At 37.6% G+C, this 18,857-nt stretch overlaps 1 pseudogene; it reads left to right on the top strand.

Annotated features, from left to right (window-relative positions):
- LOC132104578 (oxysterol-binding protein-related protein 7-like) overlaps nt 1-18,857 on the top strand; it is an 80,299-nt pseudogene that overhangs the window by 37,344 nt on the left and 24,098 nt on the right.

The raw sequence follows: 18,857 nt of genomic DNA, 5'->3' as shown, positions 1-18,857 counted from the left end.
AGTATTGGGATATTTTTGTGCAATGCCAGAAAATATGTGCATGACCCACATCCTGTTCACCGCACATCCTCCAGCAGGGCTGACATATTGATGAGGTAGCCCTCTTGATCTTTGGTGTTATAAAAAATCTTACCACATTTTTCCAACAAAATAATTTCCAGTTTCTAGAACTAGATGTGGATAGTTGAGTTTCACATATGTCATACCATTCGTCATCACATATTTCTACTAATAACTCTTTTTTCCATTTATCTCTAATATAAAGTGTCAAAGTTCTTCTGTTGGATACCAATCCCTGATACAATTTAGATATCAACTTTTCTCCTTTGTTTCTATAAGCACACCCCAAAATTTCAGTTATAACATTTACTTTACCCGGGAGTTCTGGCCTTATCTCCTTTTGATAATGGTCTCTAACCTGAAGATACATATAGAAGTCTTGATGTTCCAAATCAAATTTCTGTCTTAAATTCTGAAAGCTTATAATTTCCCCTTTTTAATAAAATTACTTAGTATGTTCAAACCTTTATTAGTCCAGTTTTTAAATTTAGAATTCAAAACTCCTGGTTTAAAATTTGAATCGTACGCCAACCAGCTAAATTTCTTTATCTCCTTCTCCATTTGATACCTTTTTACTAATTTGAGCCAGACCTCTAAGGTGAATTTGGTTATTGAATCCAACTTGTTTTCATTTTCTTTGAGCATCTTTTTACTGGCAATCATGGCCCGTACCTGGTACTCATCAGTGTTCAACTCTATTTGTTTCCACTTTGCTGTAAAATCCGGAATACACCAGTTAATCATATGATTGAGTTGAGCGGCGATAAAATATTCTTCAAAGTTTGGCAGCGCCAATCCTCCCTCTTTCTTTGGTAGTTGAAGTGTTGAGAACTTGATTCTAGGTTTAGCCCCGTTCCAAATAAATCTTGAAATCTTTTTATTCCACTCCACAAACTGTGGCTTCGGTATTGGCACTGGCAAAGATTGAAACAAGTATAATACTCTTGGCAGCACATTGAACCGGACCTTTTAATATGCCATTATCTATAGGCTATATGTAACTTTAATTGCATGGTATTACTGCATTTAACAACTAATATTATTATATTAATATTATGTTAACTTTTTTTTTCTGCCCCCCTACAAACGATTTATCGCACTGAATAAGACAAAAAGGACATGGACTGTAGAAAAGTGCTCAAAGATATAATAGCCTTATAATATTAAAGCGATACTGAACGTGTGAAGAAAAGGAAAAAGACCACAAATTGATTGCTAGGCCTACTGTAGATGCATATAAACGAGTAGAAATTAAAACCTCTAAGCACAAACGAATGGAGCCGTTGGCATGGACTGAGAGCTCCCTGAATTAGCATATTTGTTATTCCTTGGAGAAATGTTTAGTATGCTAATGGCACAAATCAAGCACAAATTAGAATTTTTTTTACTTGCAGTAAAAAATAAAAAAACACAAAAAAAAGTCACAGTTTCAACTTAATGCTGCCTTGAAATTTAAGCCTAGTCAACTTTAAAATTTTAAGTTTAGTCAGCTCCACGTTTTACTGACTCCATATTTCAAAGCAGCACAATTTTTTTTTTGTTATTTAAGAAGAGGGCATGGTTGTTTCCTTTAATGGCACAAATCGAGCACAAACGAATGGCACTGGTTTGGAGGATTTGGACAGCATGGGGTGGAGAATGACGTCACTGACCCGTTTTGTATTTCTTAATTTGAGGACTGGAAATAGTGTAAACTTGAATGGCACAAACCATGATTTAGAATTATTTTTGGAATGATTTAGATTGCATGGGGTGGAGAGTGACGTCACTGTTCAAAAAAGGTTTAATTGTTTGTTATATAAAAGCGGTCATAGTTATAGGGTTTCTTTTAACAGCACAAATCGAGCACAAATGAATGGCACCAATTTGGAGAGATTTGGACACCATTTGATGGAGGGTGACGTCACTGCCCAGAGTTGTTTTTGTTATTTCTAAGGAGAAATATATTTGACGTTCATTTCAACAGCACAAATCGAGCAAACGAATGACACCATTTTTGTGTGATTTAGACCAACTGGGGTGGAAAGTGACGTCACTGTCTCCGAAAATAGTATGATTATATCTACGGAAGGAAAATATATATATACTGTTTGTTATAATTGCACAAATGGGCACAAATCAAGCACAAACGAACTATGCTGGTTTGTAGTGATTTGGGCAACATGGAGTGGAGACTGACGTCATACGGCCAAAAAGATTGTTTAATATCTCAAACACAAAATCAGCACAAACATAGCACAAACTAATGGCATAATTTAGGTGATTTTATTTCTTTTCATGGGGTGCCAAGTTCACGGAGGTCACCGATGCATCTCAAACAAGCCTATTCATACAGACAAACCGTTATCTTTGGTCCACTGTGTTTTATCAAGGGCAGGGTCAATGCAGCTAGTTATCAGGAGATTTTTGAGCACTTCATGCTTCCATCTGCTGAAAAGCTTTATGGAGATGAAGATTTCGTTTTTCAGCACGACCTGGCACCTGCTCACAGTGCCAAAACCACTGGTAAATGGTTTACTGACCATGGTATTACTGTGCTCAATTGGCCTGCCAACTGTCCTGACCTGAACCCCATAGAGAATCTGTGGGATATTGTGAAGAGAAAGTTGAGAGACGCAAGACCCAACACTCTGGATGAGCTTAAGGCCGCTATCGAAGCATCCTGGGCCTCCATAACACCTCAGCAGTGCCACAGGCTGTTTGCCTCCATGCCACGCCGCATTGAAGCAGTCATTTCTGCCAAAGGATTCCCCACCAAGTATTGAGTGCATAACTGAACATAATTATTTGAAGGTTGACTTTTTTTGCATTAAAAACACTTTTCTTTTACTGGTCGGATGAAATATGCTAATTTTTTGAGATAGGAATTTTGGGTTTTCATGAGCTGTATGCCAAAATCATCAGTATTAAAACAATAAAAGACCTGAAATATTTCAGTTGGTGTGCAATGAATCTAAAATATATGAAAGTTTAATTTTTATCATTACATTATGGAAAATAATGAACTTTATCACAATATGCAAATTTTTTGAGAAGGACCTATATTATTCGGTCTTAAATTCCATGTGCTGTTTGTTTGGGTTTCATTTGGCAATGAATATAAAGTCTGACACATTTTGTGTTGCACTGTTAGCATTTACAAGCATGGAGTGCATCTCCATCTCATCTGCTCAGGACACAAACTCTTCCTTTGTGTTGAGTTTGTGTTGCTTAACATTCTTCTGAGAAAACAGTGCATTTTATATCACTAGATTTATAAAGTAAAAAATTTATTAACCTGTGCCAATACAGGATAATTCATCAACCTATTTCTTAGTATGCGATTTGTTGTACATGGCGATTAAAGTTCAAACCCCGCTCCGAGTTTACAGGTGGGCAAATTTTTAAATTACATTAAACGTCCTTGAATCATGCTGTAAAGTGAAGCATCGCCAGGCCATTGGTGCCCTCTTCAGGTATTCATTAGGGCTTTGAATCTTTGGGTAGGCTTCGATTCACAGGTTTTCAATTCGATTCACAATTAAATTCAATTTGATTCAGACTCTAAGTGGTTTCACAGGATTATTTAAATTCTTCCCCTAAATTCTTTAAATGCATAGTCGGGGCAAATTACAACAGCCTTTATAGTTGGAGATCGAGGTCTTCACGGGTCCAAAATTGTGTGCCCGGACCCGACCGGGACCCGTCTATTATTTGAAAGCTGCACCCGAACCCGCCGGGAAGACACAGACTCGACTGGACCCAATTGTCACATATTCCACCTTAAATTGCTATTACAAGTCAATAAACCTGTTGCGAAAAATATAACTTTTTGTCTTCCCTAATTCAAGGAGCTGTAGTCTCCCTTCCATGTACCTGACTGCCTGTGATGCATTACAATCCTCCGACAAGAAAGTTATCCATGTTATTCCTCTCGTTATTCCAAGTCCAAGCTCAATCCACTCATTATTTCAGCTTCAAAAGTTCACTTGATGTCACGGTGACGGAAGACAAATTGAATTGTGCACATGTCCATTCTGACTCGAGTTAACTCGCATATTAACTTTGACTGTCCTTTTGAACTATAATAACGATCGTTCGCTGACGTTATTTATTTGCTATCATCTCTGTGCTCTCTGCTCTGTGTCACGTCAGAGTCTGACCACTAAAACCTTAAGATTAAACGGTTACTTTACATTGTCTCCCATTTTTATAATACTATAAAGTGTGGTTTGGCGGTCGAAATGTCCCTCACTGGTTGTCATAGAAACATGACACGCGCTCAACTGCACATGTGTACGAGCTGGATCAATCTAAAACATGCTTTTTAACGCAATTTGAGCGTCATAGAAAACATTCATGTGATAGTTCACCTCAGAACTTGTTGCTGATTTGAAATATGAGTGTGTAAAGTCTGCACTATTACCGTGCGCGTACTTGCATTAACCCTGAGTCTGTGCGCTCTTCTAACGGCAGAGAGAGAGAGAGAGAGAGAGAATCGCCTTTTTTTCTTTTAATTTTTACAAGTCCAAGTTAAAACACAAGCAGTGTCTGATCACGGCCGTGTGTTCTCCGAGTCCGATGACTCTAATTGCACGGGTATTACACACAATGGTAAACGGACCCGGGACCCGAAATAATAGAGGGTCTCGGGTGCACTGTGAAGACCTCTAGTTCGAGAAACATGGTTTAGAAAAAAAAAAAACTTTTGTCCATTGCTAGATGCTAGTTTAATGATACTATGACATGGCATAAGTAAAAATGCATGTAAGCCAAGATAAAAAAAAAAAGATCTTTTAAAATGATGTATAAGCTAACATTTTGTCACACCAGGGGTGTTGCCATAATTTCAGAAGTGACAGAAATGTCAAATACAATCATTTTATGTATGTAGCCTATGTATTATCATAATTATTGTTATTTTTATTTCTTTTTTACAATGAATTCTCTTCTTTTAATTTGCTGTAAGAAATCAAATACACTGCTTGACAATAATCATTTTGTAATCTATATTTTTCCTAATGGCAATTTTATGATTGTTTTATATGCTACATTTAATTAGCTATTAATTTCATGCACAGAATAAGGTAGAAAATATTATAGTGCTTTACATATATTTGCTATACTTGCTGTATAGTTTCTGTACTGTAATAAATGTCAGTTAGCACTGCATCATTCATACATTTTATCTATTTGTGTTTTTTTTGTTTTTTACGTTTCCTCAGTTTATTCTGCTTTTATTCAGTTTAGCTGCAGACAAAGCCTGGCACGTCTATGAGAGCAAGATCACTTCTTTCAGTGAAAATGCTATAGTAGCTATTTAACTTCTCTCCATCAGCGAATGGTGATTCTGAAAGAAAACGCACCAGATGTCTGTTTGCTAAAGCAAAAAAAGGCTACTTTCATGCATCTGATTATCAGATAAACCTTGCGCTGTTATTTCAAGGACGTTGTTAATGCTGTGGTTATTTTAACAATTTCCTTCATATATTCAGTTTATCATTGTTAAGACGCATTTATCATTCAGTAGAACTATGCATATGATTTAGACGCATTTCTGCTCCGGACTGTAACAGTGGAGCATGTGAGGCATAGATTCAAGGCACAAACACCGTTCAAGGTCTCCATTAATTCGTGCTTGTAGTAATTTAATGTGTATATATTTTAAAGCATTGAATCGCTATAGAAATTAATTCGCAATAAATTCTATTCTTAGCGTTTTAAATCGACTACTGTCCGAGATCTGCGATTCACAATTGAAAAATCATGTTTTAAGATCAATGCATATACATCATCAGGGTTTGTAATCGATGCATCAAGAAAACGAGTGAATCGTTATAGCCCTAGTTATAATATATTAAACAAGTTTATGTTCATATTTATATTTATGTATAAATGGTCATACTAAAATTAATACTTTTTCACTTAGGTCTATTTGTATTAATAAAAATATTGGATAACTCTAGAACTTGATTGCCAAAGTAATCATTAGTTACAGCCCTTGATTAGTTAAAATATTTCAAAATACCACTGCATTGTTTTGATTTGTAATCAGAAAACATTTTTAAAAATGACAAAATATTTGTCTTAAGTATTAAAGTATTGTCTCATTCTATCTTTATATCTCATGAGCTAAGTGTATCGTCACGCACCCAAGTGTTGATAAGTGGGGATATAGCTCATAATTTAACAAGTGTATGATACAGCTTTCATTCTTCAGGTCAATCATACATTCATGAAAAAGAAAATCAGTTTGAATAAGGAAACTTTGTCTGTCTTTTGAAATGTTAAAGTTGCCACAGTCATTGCATGCTTTTGTGTTGCACTTTATTGGTGGCATTTTGTTTTATTGGTCTATTAGATTTTGAAAGATAACAATATTAAGTGAGATCTCAGATTTTAGTCCTTAAAAACCAAAAAAGTAATGCTTAAAGTCCTGGAATTAAATTTTGCAGTTTCTGTACGAACCCTGTATTTTAAAATTTTTATTTTTAAATTTTAATATTTAAATTTTAACATTTAGCCAAGAACTGGCTGAATGTTTTCTTTTCAGCATTTCTGTGCTGACAGACAGAAGAAACCTAACTACATGCAAAAACATTAAAATGCAATAATAATAATAATAATAAATAAAGAAATTCAAAAAAAGGGAAAATTTCATCTATCACCTTTTAAATTGTGCTAGTTACTGACTTTCCATTTTTTTGTTATTATTTTTTTTAGCTTGAGATGCAGTCGCGTTTAACCAGAGTTCACTCTGTGTCACTGTCATCCGATTCCTCAGATGAGTCCTACTCTACTGTGTGCCAGGATCAGGTGTGTACTTCCTCATGTCTGAAGTTTTAAAGTAATGGTTTTTGTTTATTTAATATAAATCTCTTTTTGTCATTAAGCAGGCCACCCCCTCTCAAGACTGTAAGCTAAATCCTACACCCTCAGTAACAGACTCTACAGCAGAGTATTTTGATGCCAGTGAAGTAATTTATGAGAATTTGTCTGACAATGAAACATCTGACGAATCTGGATTGAGTGTCACCACAAGCAACTCTGAACCAGAGGAAGTCCACAGTACGTCTACAGTTAGCTAAACCATCAGCTTTACATGTTTATGGTTATGTAATGAAAAATGAATAATAAAACCTAACAGATAATTAAAATAACTCAAATTAAAAAGTAAATATGTATATATTTTCTTTAGTTATCATTTTAATAATCTTTTAAGGTTTTATTTACACACACATTTGTTTTTGTGAAAAGTGTGTTCATCCCATAGGTGTAATGGTTTTTATACTGTACAAACTGTATATTCTATGGCCCTACACCAACCCTACACCTAACCCTAACCCTCACAGGAAACTTTCTGCATTTTTACTTTCTCAAAAAAACTCATTCTGTATGATTTATAAGTGTTTTGAAAAATGGGGACATGGGTTATGTCCTCTTAAGTCACCCTCTCCTTGTAATACCTATGTCATACCCATGACATTATACAGAGTTGTGTCCTGATATGACACAAAAACAAGAGCACACACACACTCACGCACACATATATATATATATATATATACCTAAAAACTAATTCTAGACCTCCCTAAAAAAAAAAAAAAAGGAAAATCACGGTTTATTTTTTTTGTATCTTTACTCTATTGTATTTATTTGTGCTGTTGCTTGTAGTTTGATAGAATATATATTTTTATTTTATTAGAAAGTGTTTATTTTATGTTTATTTTTCCATAAACATAGCACATCGAACTGTATCGAAACCGTGAAACAAACTGAACTGTGAAAGTTCAACCATGCCACCCCATATATATGTATGTATGTATGTGTGTGTGTGTGTGTGTGTGTGTGTGTATATGTATATTTGTGTGTGTGTGTGTGTATGTATATATGTGTGTGTGTGTGGGTTGCACGACTGATTTCTACTATTCGATTTTTTTATTTAAAAAAATACTCGAGTTACTTGACTACTTGTGGTTCATGCTACTGTAAATGAAAAGACATTAAATAGTTTTTTTTTTATCAATAAATGCTTATTAATTCATAGCCGTATGCAACAATTACATATATAAATTGTCAAAACTTTATAATTATGACATTACATATTTAAATTTTCCTGTAACAGCCAGTATTTGTGTCTGTAAAGATTACATTTTTATCTGCATTCGGATACAATGTTGATAAGATCAAATTTAAGATCAAATTTAAGATCAAAATCAATGTTGATTTTTTTTTTTTTGTTCATATTTATCACTGAACAAGTATGTTGTGTTAAAATAAAATATCTATTAATTTCTAAAATAACATTTATCATGCCAGCAGAGATATATCATGACAAACTTTTAGTGATCATTCCGAATAAAGAATTCGGCTTTTAGGCACAACCCTAATTATTACATTACATATTTTAATTTTACATGCAACATAGATAAGGTCTTAGAAAGTAACCGCTACACGTAATTTTGTAATCCTAAAATTCATGTTGTACTTGCAAACTCTTTGTACGCTTTATGGTTAATGCATGCTCGACTAGTCGATTGTTTCCGACAGCGCTGACTAGTGGTTAAAGTAGTCGATTGATTTGGCATTGATTCAACAAGGTGCTGAAAGCATTCTTTAGAAATGTTGGCCCATATTGTTAGGAAAGCATCTTGCAGTTGATGGAGATTTGTGGGATGCACATCCAGGGCACGAAGCTCCCGTTCCACCACATCCCAAAGATGCTCTATTGGGTTGAGATCTGGTGACTGTGGGGGCCATTTTAGTACAGTGAACTCATTGTCATGTTCAAGAAACCAATTTGAAATGATTCGAGCTTTGTGGCATGGTGCATTATCCTGCTGGAAGTAGCCATCAGAGGATGGGTACATGGTGGTCATAAAGGGAGTGACATGGTCAGAAACAATGCTCAGGTAGGCCGTGGCATTTAAACAATGCCCATTTGGCACTAAGGGGCCTAAAGTGTGCCAAGAAAACATCCCCCACACCATTACACCACCACCACCAGCCTGCACAATGGTAACAAGGCATGATGGATCCATGTTCTCATTCTGTTTACGCCAAATTCTGACTCTACCATCTGAATGTCTCAACAGAAATAGAGACTCATCAGACCAGGCAACATTTTTCCAGTCTTCAACTGTCCAATTTTGGTGAGCTCGTGCAAATTGTAGCCTCTTTTTCCTATTTGTAGTGGAAATGACTGTTACCCGGTGGGGTTTTCTGCTGTTGAAGCTCATCCGCCTCAAGGTTGTGCATGTTGTGGCTTCACAAATGCTTTGCTGCATACCTCGGTTGTAACGAGTGGTTATTTCAGTCAAAGTTGCTCTTCTATCAGCTTGAATCAGTTGGCCCATTCTCCTCTGACCTCTAGCATCAACAAGGCATTTTCGCCCACAGGACTGCCACATACTGGATGTTTTTCCCTTTTCACACCATTCTTTGTAAACCCTAGAAATGGTTGTGCGTGAAAATCCCAGTAACCGAGCAGATTGTGAAATACTCAGACCAGCCCGTCTGGCACCAACAACCATGCCACGCTCCAAATTGCTTAAATCACCTTTCTTTCCCATTCTGATATTCAGTTTGGCGTTCAGGAGATTGTCTTTACCAAGACCACACCCCTTAATGCATTGAAGCAACTGCCATGTGATTGGTTGATTAGATAATTGCATTAATGAGAAATTGAACCGGTGTTCCTAATCCTTATATATATATATATATATATACACATTATATAATGTGTATATATGTGACTAAACTACAAGCATTCTAAAAAAAGTACTTACAGTTTGCTCAGGAGACTTCCCTGTGGTCAGTTCTTGCTTACGGCTCTTAAATTACTACTCTGGTAGACAATAACTTGTGAATTCTATAAGTTTTATTTAAATTAACAAAAGTTATATAAAAGTACAATAGTAAAGTTACAAAATCAAGGTATAATCAGCTGGTATCAGGCATCGAGGGATACTGTGCTATTCAGTATCCGTCCGTCGAGTCTCTCTCTGTCTTTTATATGTAGACGGTCAAATGCTGGTGCCAAGTTCTCTTCTGCTGTCATCACCTGGAGTGCTGCCAAATCCTCCGTCAAGGCGGAGACACAAATGTGTGTGTGTGTGTGTATATATGTGTATATATATATATATATATATATATATATGTGTGTGTGTGTGTGTGTGTGTATATATATCCTATTTCAGAAGCTGCAAATATGAAGTACAGCGCCAGTGTTTCCAGCACAAATGATTTACCTTCTAATGCTCAGGTCACTGGGCGACGCACAGTGCTTCCTGCACACAGCACCGATAACAGCCATATCGGAATCCTCACCATCCTGTACAACAACATTGGGAAGGATTTGTCACGGGTCTCCATGCCAGTGGCTCTCAATGAACCGCTTGGTTTATTACAGCGTGTCAGTGAAGAGCTGGAATATTCTGAACTCCTGGATATTGCCAACCACACAGATGACCCTTTTGAAAGAATGGTAAGAAAAATGGAATCATGTATAAAACTTTGCATGTATTTTATGCAAATTGTGTATACTGTTATGTGCTTGATATTTTTGTGGGATGTTTCGTAACATTTAAGTGACACAACTGGCACTGGGGCAAACAATGAAAGAAGATACGGCAATAGGCAATGACGTTCAATATGAAATCAATTTCTTTTGAGAGGTGCAGATTAGCAGTCACTAAAGAAAATGACTTAACAAATTATGGGAAAAAAGAGGAATCTGAGTGATGCCACAACAAAGAAATAATCAAAAGCAGAAACAATCCTAATAACGTACTCCGTTACGAATGTAGCCTCTGTTCCATGAGATACGAAACGAGTACTGTGTATTGGGAAAAACTCCTTTTTTCCTCGACACTAAAGCCTTTTTTTCCAATAATGCAGTGCAGCTGCACTGCCATTGGTTTTATCTGTAAACTTTTTTTAAACCAATGACAGCAGCGAGCCAAAGCCTGCCAAAATGGGCGGGGCGAATGGCTATAAAAGCAGGAAATCGCCAGAGGAAATCAGGTCTTACGACTGAAGCGACGACATTGCTTCAGCATCGTGTCACGGCATATAACGCAATACTCGTTCCGTATCTCAGGGAAACCGAATTTACGTTCATAACAGAGTACGTTCCTTTCGATACTTCACTCATATTGCATATGGGGAACGAATTCAACTGCGTCGTGCCACTGTAGGGAACGACAAGACTTATTTTGGACACCTTGGGGTCCAGGGGACAAGTGAGGGGGCCAGAGCTGACGAACATTTTACGCTACATTGCTAAGAGGGAGCTAGCTCCCTGGAGGTGGCATGATGACGGAGTCTGATAGAGGCCGTCGTAGTCATACCGAAAGGACCAGAGCATGCAAGGTCGGGATGTCCAGGTTATAGAATCTGACAAAAGTGGACGGCGAGGATCAGCCGGCCGCCTCACAGATGTCCTTGATCGAGACACCCCTAGACCAGGCTCAAGAAGAGGCCATCCCTCTAGTGGAGTGGGCTCTTACTCCTATGGGGCACTCAAGGCCCATAGAGAAGTAACACCAAGCGATAGCGTCGACTATCCAACGTGAGAGGTGCTGCTTTGAGACTGAAGACCCCTTGGTGCGGCCACCAAAACAGACTAAAAGCTGGTCAGGTTGCCGGAACAGCTGTGGCCGCTCAATGTGACCGCGGGGGGGTTCAACCGCCTAGAACCTCTCAGGAAACACACAATGAGGCTGTTTCAACCCACTGTTTGGCCAGCGATAGCATGAAATGCTGCGATGGCTGCTACGTACACCTTGAGCGTGGAAGTGGTGAGACCCTTGTCTAGACGCTCTTGCAAAAATGACAGTATCGGAGATGTGTCACACTCAACAGGGTCTTCGTTTTGTGCTGAGCACCAGTCAACGAAGACTGACCTTTTTTGGGCGTAGAGGCATATTGTAGACTGGGCTCTCGCCTGAGGATCTGCTTCAATGTCGACATCCTGCACTTCCATCTCATGAGGGAGAGGTTCAGGAGCCTGAGGTCTAAGATGGGTCTGAGATCGCCATCTTTCTTGGGGACAAGGAAATAACGGTTGTAGAACCCCAATCTGCTTTCTGAGGGAGGAACTATTTCTATGGCTCCCTTCCTTAGTAGAGTCATTACTTCAGTGCAAAGGACCTGAGCATTGCCTGATTCTACCAAAACACACACTCCGGACGCATAACGTTCAACTAGAGCAGCGCTCTAAATAGGGCTGTGCAAAAAATCTAATATGATTTTCATGCGCATCTCGTCAGTAAAGGCGCTTCTGTGATTAGAAGTACATCTCCAGCACGTGCATTCAGATCAGGGTTGCCAGGTTTTCAAAACAAATCCTGCCCACTTGCTTCTCAAAACTAGCCCAATCGCGTTTCCAGGAGGTTCTCCAATGACAAATTGAGTCCCAGGGTTAAAATACATGTTTTTTTTGGCAGGGTTGCCTTGGTAAAATTCACGTTTTAGGGGCTAAACATCATGTTATTGGTATTGGGGTCGCTTCGACCAGCGGACATGAAAAACAACTGCAGACTTGGCAGACGTGTTGTCTTTTAGACCATTTTTCTCAGACTAACTGCCTAAAATTAACAACGTTTGGACCATCTCATACACGCGTCCTATGCTTTAAAGCTGTGAGGAGTTAGTTTGCTTCGGACTGCTTGTGCCAGGATCCCTGGTTTTACAGTCCTACATGTTTATTTTGGGGTCTTCTGAAATTCTGATTCTTGGTTGGTTTCAGTTCTGATCATATCACTGTCTGATTGGCTCTAAGACAGGTCTGGGTTGTGACCTCAGCTTGGTTCCAAACAGACCGCAAACATAATGGCAACGGCAGCACCATTTTACCCTTTTTAAATAGTGATCAGCATGTCAGTCAAAGGAGTAGTTCACACCACAAATGCTCAGGGTCATTTATTGTAATGATCTTTAGGCATTATATCCTCATAGTATTTTAATCTCAAGCTAAACAGGCTTCATTCAAACTTGTCCTATGTGTTATGCTCCTCTATAAAGACACTAAAGCACAATTAAGAGCTGCAGATGACAGGGTAGCTTTAAAAATAAGCAGAAACATGGTGAGGAGCAAAATGGATCAGTACTTTTGCTAAAACTCAGACTCTGACCGTTCGAGACTAATAGCATTTTAAAGGGGTCATATGATGTTGCTAAAAAGAACATTTATTTTGTGTATTAGTTGTAATATAATGTGTCTATGCTGTTTAAGGTTTAAAAAAACACATTATTTCCATACAATGTACATTGTTTCTCCGCTATGCCTTGCCTTTCTGATATGCTGCAATTTTTACAAAGCTCATCATTCTAAAAAAAGTGAGGTGTGCTGTGAAAGGCCAGCTTTCCAGTGCGTTGTGATTGGTCGAATGCCTCAAGCGTGTGAAGGAAATTTTAGCTTAGTTTAGTTTTTGTTTACAGGGACAATGAACATTAATAAACATAACTGTAAATGTGCCAGAATTAGCCAAAAAGGCTATTTTTCATCTGTAGTCCCTTGACAGAATGTTAAAAGATCACCCTAAAACGAAGACAAAGCATCTTTACACACATACTCACAACACAATATACCACTAAAATACAAAAACAAGTAAATTATCTAGAGGAAGTTAAAATATGAGGGAGAGGGAAAGCGAGAGAGAATAAGAGGGAGAAAGAGAGAGAAACAAAGAGAGATGACAACAGAAGGCAACATAGACGAGCAATTATTACTAACGGCTGTTTCACACCGCAAGCGTGAGCGGTGCACGAGCAGCACGTCCGCACTACTACATCGTCACAGCAGCAGACTCTCGCGAGTATTCACACTAGAAGCGTATAAGTACAACATACAGCAGCAGCTGCAAAGCGTGTTCGGCAGACAGTATAACCATTTCAAACAATGGGTACAATTCTTTCAACATTTTTTTATAACAATACACCATACTTTCACCCAAAACGATTAATTAAAAAGTTTAAATGGGTAAATACATATTTGTTATACTTCATTTACTTTTCTGCCATAATTGTTAAAACACTAGACATTGGCATTGTTGTTAACTCTTGCCATGCTTATTTTGTGCATTTTGAGCACATTTTGTGTTAAATAACATTTATTTTGTCCATCAAAAGTGTGCTTTCACTTTAATTGAGCGTGAGCAGCACAGCAAAAAATAGACCGGATGCCGAAACCCCCGCTGCACTGCTGTTCACGCGACGCTCCTGCTTGACGCTCACGCGCTGCTCCTGGTCCCGGTGTGAATGCACTCATTGATTAACAAGGACGGCGAAAAAAATACACGCTGCGCCCCTCACGCTTGCGGTGTGAAACAGGGGTAAGAATTCTGTCGTCAAGAATACAATACTAATGTTGACAGTGCTGAGTCGTCAGGCACCATTTTTTAAGATAAAACGGAAAATATCCTAAAGTGTGTAATCCAATTCCATTCCCTTGCAGCTTTGACTGAAAATACAGACTGACTGAATTTACATCTTTTTAGAGGAATAATATAGTTCCCTCTTTCCCCACCCCTTGTAAATCGGTGAGCAGTTGTTCTAATATTAACAAACTGTTTTAGTGTTGAGGTTGGGCTGTGTATAGTCTTAAACAGCAGACAAATATGTACATAATTGATCAAGTTATCCCAACTTAGCAAATTATATTTTTGTAATATTGAACAATGATGAAACTGAACTGATTTCAGATCAAGAATTTTTAGTCATGGTTTATACAAAAACTCTAGTGGTTTCAGAGTAGTACTACTAGCATGCGAACAAGTAGTTAAACTAAGTAATATGAAAAATAATCATGGAATGCACATACATCAAAGCAGCCTCGGATGACATGTAATCACGAATAAATCAAAAATTTGACTAAATCTGACCCGGTTACAGATCTTTTTTACATGAGCCTTAAATGAAAGTTTGGAATCAATCAAAATACTGAGGTACTTGTATTCAGATACAACTTGTAATTTTTCCCCTGATACAAATACATCTGGCACTACATTTAAACGATTAGATTTGGTAAAGAACATACTCACGGTTTTACTGTAAACAGCATTTTTCTAGCCAAGCTGTGACATGAACCAGAGATTGTCTGTTAATTTGCAACTTGTGACACACTACTTCCGTGTATATAAATGTCATCTGCATACATTTGAGTGTTAGTATTATGACAGATGGATGGAAGATCATTGATGTACAATGTAAAAAGTAAAGGACCTAAAATAGATCCTTGTGGAACACCAGTGGATATACTTAGGGGGGCTGACTTATAATTCTGTATACTAACATTCTGTGTGCGACCTGACAAATGATTCAATCCATCCTAAAATATGTGGAGAAAAATGAAAACTTAATTTAGACATAAGAATTCTTTGGTTTATAGTGTCAAAGGCTTTCCTGAGGTCAAGAAACACAGCCCCAACAACCCCTTCTTTATCTAATAGAGACTTTACTTTTTCAGTGAAGTAACAATTTGCCATCTCAGTTGAATAATTTGCTCTGAAGCCAAACTGCAAGTGCAAAAACTATTATTTAAATGATTAGTGATTTGCGCAGTCATCCGTTTCTCTGCAACCTTTGAGACTACAATTAAAATACTAATAGGTCTATAATTACTAGCAGAGTGAGGATCACCACTTCTGAATATGGGCACAATAACAGATGAATTCCAAGCAGAAGGGAACATCCCATGAGAAACTGAAAGATTGATAATTTTTGTGATAGGATTAACTAATGATTAAAAATTAATTCTGAAAAAAACAGAGGTGTTAATTATAGGACCTAAAAACTCTGCTTGTAATAAACTAGAACACTGTCTAAGACTTGATGGTTGCTCTGTCAATTCTTCGTCATCAGTTAGGAACCTAGGTGTGCTATTTGATCGCAATCTTTCCTTAGAAAGCCACATTTGTAAAACTGCATTTTTCCATCTCAAAAATATATCTAAATTACGGCCTATGCTCTCAATGTCAAATGCAGAAATGTTAATCCATGCATTTATGACCTCAAGGTTAGATTATTGTAATGCTTTATTGGGTGGTTGTTCTGCACGCTTAGTAAACAAACTACAGCTAGTCCAAAATGCAGCAGCAAGAGTTCTTACTAGAACCAGGAAGTATGACCATATAAGCCCGGTCCTGTCAACACTGCACTGGCTCCCTATCAAGCATCGTATAGATTTTAAAATATTGCTCATTACTTATAAAGCCCTGGATGGTTTAGCACCTCAGTATTTGAATGAGCTCCTTTTACATTATAATCCTCTATGTCCGCTACGTTCTCAAAACTCAGGCAATTTGATAATACCTAGAATATCAAAATCAACTGCAGGCAGCAGATCCTTTTCCTATTTGGCGCCCAAACTCTAGAATAACCTACCTAACATTGTTCGGGAGGCAGACACACTCTTGCAGTTTAAATCTAGATTAAAGACCCAACTCTTTAACCTGGCATACACATAACATACTAATATGCTTTTATTTTCCAAATCCGTTAAAGGATTTTTAGGCTGCATTAATTAGGTAAACCGGAACCGGCAACACTTCCCATAACACCCTATGTACTTGCTACATCATTAGAAGAATGGCATCTACGCTAATATTTGTCTGTTTCTCTCTTGTTCCGAGGTCACCGTGGCCACCAGATCCAGTCTGTGTCCAGATCAGAGGGTCACTGCAGTCACCCGGATCCAGTACGTATCCAGACCAGATGCTGGATCAGCACCTAGAAAGGACCTCTACATCCCTGAAAGACAGTGGAGACCAGGACAACTAGAGCCCCAGATACAGATCCCCTGTAAAGACCTTGTCTCAGAGGAGCACCAGGACAAGACCACAGGAAACAGATGATTCTTCTGCACAGTCTGACTTTGCTGCAGCCTTGAATTGAACTACTGGTTTCGTCTGGTCAGAGGAGAACTGGCCCCCAACTGAGCCTGGTTTCTCCCAAGGTTTTTTTCTCCATTCTGTCACCGATGGAGTTTCGGTTCCTTGCCGCTGTCGCCTCTGGCTTGCTTAGTTGGGGACACTTCATCTACAGCGATATCGTTGACTTGATTGCAAATAAATGCACAGACACTATTTAACTGAACAGAGATGACATAACTGAATCCAATGATGAACTGCCTTTAACTATCATTTTTGCATTATTGACACTGTTTTCCTAATGAATGTTGTTCAGTTGCTTTGACGCAATGTATTTTGTTTAAAGCACTATATAAATAAAGGTGACATTGACATTGACATAATGACTCACTAAGCTCTAAGCATTACCACATCCATACCAAATATATCCTTTGCTCTGGATTGTTTAAGAGATATAATTGTTCTTTTGACGTCTAATTCAGAGACTGCATAGAGTAAGTGCTTGTTCCACTGTATTAAGTGGATAAACTTCTGTATACTTAAGAGAGAAACATTGAGCAATTGTCAACTGATTCAACAAAGTAATGATTAAGTGCTTCTGCTACATCAGCTTGTTTGTTAGTCAGCTCCCCGTTTACCATCAATTCAATTGATGACCTATCTTTTCTTTTGTCTCCCTTTTAAAGTAGTTCAACTGATTCCAGATTGTTTTAGAACTACCTCTTGCCTCTTCAATTATTCTCATGAAAAAATCTCTTTGTTTTTCCGTAACGTAACAATTTTGTCTATCATGAGTTAACTTTGATCTGTTTGCAGTTTTTAAAGCAAGATCCTGTTTTTTCATTAGATCTAAAATACCTGAATTAATCCAAGGGACAGTATCTTTTTATATTTTTAGGATAAAATTAACAACTGAAATCTGTAATAGTACGCTCCTTTTTGGGAGAATATTCGAATGTCATCCTCCCTGATCTTTTCTGGTTAATAAATCACATTTAATCTGATGGATAGTCCTTCTGAAGTAATTTAGTTTGCATTTTGTAATGCCGTAAGCATCTTTTCTGGCCACTAAAATCAAATTGTGGTCAGAAAGGCCTGTTACCATATTAAAAGTTAAGATTCTCTCTGCTCTGTTACTAAAAATTAAATCAATTTCAGACCTTGTTGAATTTAGTTATTCTTGTAGGCCCATTAATCATTTAAATCCGATCGAAGTGACTTGTAAGTAACGGTTTTATCCCAATCATATTAAAATCTCCCATAATAATACCTTTGTTAAAATCGCACTGTTTTAGTAATTGTTTTAGTTTTTCATAAAAACTAATATTTGAAGATGGTGGATGATAAATTACAATTAATGCAAAAGACATCTGTGGCGATAGTACAAGATTCAGACCAATACATTCCAAATATGTGCAATTTGCCCAAGCGATTTCAATACACTGGATGCTAGTTTTCACATAAATCATAGCGTCACCTCCCTTACAACCAACTCTATCTTTCCTATCCAAATTAAAACCAGGTACTTCTAATGCTGCAGAAGGAGAATTATCATGAAGCCATGTCTAAGATAAACAAAAGTCTAAATTAGAGTCTAATAAAAGATGATGAATTTCATCACTTTTTGATATAATACTTCTTATATTCAAATGACCACATAAGAGACCCTTTGGCTTGACTTTAGGATCCCAAATTGTTTTTGAATGATTTACTGTATGAAAGAACAGCGAGACAGAATGGCGGTTAGTGTGTTGAGCATAACCAGACAGTAACGTACCACCACCAAAAGTACGTCCCTGTAGGATAGCTGGATCCGACATGGAATCTACTTGGCCGGTTTGACACCAGTCCATGATGGTATCACCCACTTTGTGCCTCCACCATCTCCCCGCTCATGACATCAAAAGGTACACCCCTAAACACTGTGATGCCATCTCCCAGCAGGAC

The sequence above is a fragment of the Carassius carassius genome, chromosome 25 (genome assembly GCF_963082965.1).
Source record: "Carassius carassius chromosome 25, fCarCar2.1, whole genome shotgun sequence".
Classification (NCBI taxonomy): Eukaryota; Metazoa; Chordata; class Actinopteri; order Cypriniformes; family Cyprinidae; genus Carassius; species Carassius carassius.
The sequence above is the reverse complement of the archived record's forward strand: the minus strand, read 5'-3'. Positions and strand labels throughout refer to the sequence as shown.